Source organism: Triticum urartu, chromosome 4 (assembly GCF_003073215.2).
Source record: "Triticum urartu cultivar G1812 chromosome 4, Tu2.1, whole genome shotgun sequence".
NCBI classification, from domain to species: Eukaryota; Viridiplantae; Streptophyta; class Magnoliopsida; order Poales; family Poaceae; genus Triticum; species Triticum urartu.
In genome coordinates, this window is record NC_053025.1 from 127,453,268 (window position 1) to 127,456,702 (window position 3,435).

Sequence of the window (3,435 nt, forward strand, 5' to 3'; positions counted from 1 at the left end):
CCAATTCAACCATTAACAGGTTCAAACAAGCATGGCAAAAATGCATATGGCAAACAGATTTCAGACTTAGTGAAATTAACACTTGTCTGGAATCTCAGATCAGGTAGCCCTCTTCGGAGCAACAAGACTACATGCTACAGGACCTGAACATGGCAAAGTAAAGCATGGCATGGAGCTAATCAAAGAGCTTAACAAAAGTCCCTTAGTGACCTTGAGCCAAAAGGGATCAGAAAATACAATTGCAAGCACGTGAGCAAGGCAAAAACATAATCAGTTTTCAGACTTAGTGAAAACTGGCACATGCTGAAACATAACTCAAGTAGGCATGTTTACGAGCTCGATGCACTCACTACGGTGCAAGTCATGACAAGCTAAGCATACATCTATCAAGAACACACAAAATGCAAGCTAGACATGGCAAGAACAATAGCATATCATGCACGGATCAACTACAACATCATTGGCAAAATTGCAAACAAGTTGACAATCTGCCCAGATTCACAAAGTAGCAAAAGTAGAGCTCGATTGACTCAAGCTAGGTTGCTCAATAATTGCAAACAAAGACATGGATGTATAGAGCACTACAAGATTAACAAAACATCCTTACTGATCATCCTCAAAAGAGGCACGGATCACTAGGAAAAAACATGAACATATGGCATCATGAGATAAACAGCTCAAGGACTTAGTGGAAATGCTAAGTCCCTGAAAACAGAATTAACAAGTGCACCACTTTGCAAGCTTGTGCTAGTCACCACACACATCACAAAAATACATGGGTTGCACCTCTGGAAAGATGACAAAACCCTTAACAAAACATATTAGAGCATCAGGGCATATCATGCACACATTAATCATGGCAAAAATGACAAAAAGCTAAATGGAGTAGCAGATCTGACAATTATCTCAAGTAGCCCTCTTCTAACGGCATTTCGGGTATCAAGATGAACTCAAATGAAAATGATGCAATGGAATGAAATGATGTATTCTCTGAGATGAACATTTTGATATGCTATATGCATGAATCGGAGTTACGGATGCAAAGTTACGAGGCCATGAACAGGGGTACTTGAACTGAAAATCCGGGGACTTAGACGAATTTTACCACCGGATCTAGGGTTTGACCCGGCACGCGAACCGAGGTCGGATCCGACGAGCACTGTTCACCGGCGAGCTCGTGGTGGCCGGGGCCGGCGAGGAGGAGGCCGGGGAGTGGCCGGAGCGACGAGGAGGCGGCGGCGGCGAGCTTGCGCGTCGGGGCGGCGCGGCCGGGCGGCGGGGCGGCGCGACCGGGCGGCGAGGAGGCGGGCGCGTCCGGCGCCGCAGGGCAGCGCGGCAAGGCGCCCTGGAGGAGGAGGCGCGTCCCGGGCGCGGGACGGAGGGGGCCGGATGCGGGCCGGCCGGGCCGCGGGCGGAGACGGCGGCGGGAGCCCACGTGGCAGCGTGGGAGTGGGCGCGGGCGGCGGAGCGGACGCGTCCGGCCGGATTCGGACGTGTCCGGCCGGTGCGGGGGCGATTTCTAGGGTTTGAGAGGGAGGAGATCCGCGAATTTCGGGAGGGGGCTTTAAATAGAGGTAGAGGGAGTTAGGAGAGTCCAAATGAGGTGCGGTTTTCGGCCACACGATCGTGATCGAACGCTCTAGATGATGGAGCAGGGTTAGGTGGGTTTTGGGCCAAATTGGAGGGGTGTTGGGCTGCAACACACACGAGGCCTTTTCGGTCCCTCGGTTAACCGTTGGAGTATCAAACGAAGTCTAAATGATACGAAACTTGACAGGCAGTCTACGGTAGTAAACCAAGGCCGCTTGGCAAGTCTCGGTCCAATCCGGAAATGTGTAATCCCCACAGACGAAAGAAAGCTAGAAATGACCACCGGAGGAGAACGAAGCGCCGGAATGCAAAACGGACAACGGGGAAAAAGCTCGAATGCATGAGATGAACACGTATGCAATAAATGAATAATACAATAAACCTTAACTAATCAACTAATTTAAAAACCATAACTACTACATCTACTGGATGATTCAATCATAGGTCCAACATATAACTAGCTATAAATGAATCCAATACAAGAAAACCCTAACTAAACATCTAATTAAAAAACCCTAACTACTACATCTACTGGATGATTCATATGACATTCATGCATGGAGTTATGCAACAACAATTTAATATGAGAGTTGGTCATCTGGCATAGTTACATGTCTAGCAAACCTACTTATGGTTCACTTTATAAGTACAGGAATCCTACAGATCAAAAATAAACCTACCTACAATTTAAGTTTATGGATAATGAAGTGAAGCTCCTAACTATTTTGAAATTGTGCACTAGTTAAACATACTGTGTTCATTTCAACAATTAATTGATAGACTTCAAATGAACGAAGTAGGATTTTAACCTCATTTGTATAATATCAACTTTAATAGATACACTGGGTGGCGGCTCAAGCCCTGCCATGGCCCACTGAGGGAATATGCAAAACAAATCTAACAACATATACAACACATAACAAAATCTGAGCACATGAGGCAATCCAGATTTCAATATAAAAAACCTAACTCTCATTATGATCTCTCTAGCATTCAACCACGAATCAACTACAAAAAACCCTAACTCTCAAATGGGGTTCCCCATTCAATCAAAAAACCCTAACAAGCAGAAGGGGGTGCCGCATTCAATCACAGATCTACAATAAAAAAACCTATCTACTAAATCTTCTGCTTATCAACTACAACTATGAGAGGAGGGGAACGAGAAGCATTACCACATCCACCACCTGCTTGTCGCTCGCCTCCGCACCTGCATCCAGTGCACCGCCAGACGCCGTCACCACCAGGTCCGGCACGACGGAGTTCGAGCCCACCACCCCTACTCTACCAGATCCGCCGCCGCAGCGGCCGATCCAGCGACTGCGGGTGCAGCATCTCCCGCACCGCCGACGGCGGCCACTTCTTGGACGACATCTGCCGCGGTGTTCGCGGCCTCGACCGCAACTCCATGCGCAGCGGCGGCAGCGCCACCACCTTGCGCCATCGAAGCCTAAGAGAACCCACTGGAGAGAGGGAGGCGGTGGGGTTGAGCGAGTAGGTGCGGTGGCGGGGCGATGGAGAAGAGGGGGAGACGATGCGGCAAGGAGAGAGGGAGTTAGCCGATTTGGGGGGAAATGGTGGGGGCGATGCAGCCGGTGGTGGTTCCCCTCCCTCTTTATAGGATGTGACGTTTTTGGAAGTTTTCGTGCGCCGCGTGGCCGCGTGGCTAGCCCACGACCGCCGCACGTGATGAGGGAAAACGATACGCCCACGCCCACGACCGCCGCACGTGACAAGGGAAAACGATATGCCCACGCCCACGACCGCCGCACGTGACAAGGGAAAACGATACGCCCACGTACAATACATGTATACCCTCAGTGTACAAAAGTAATCGGGCCGGTG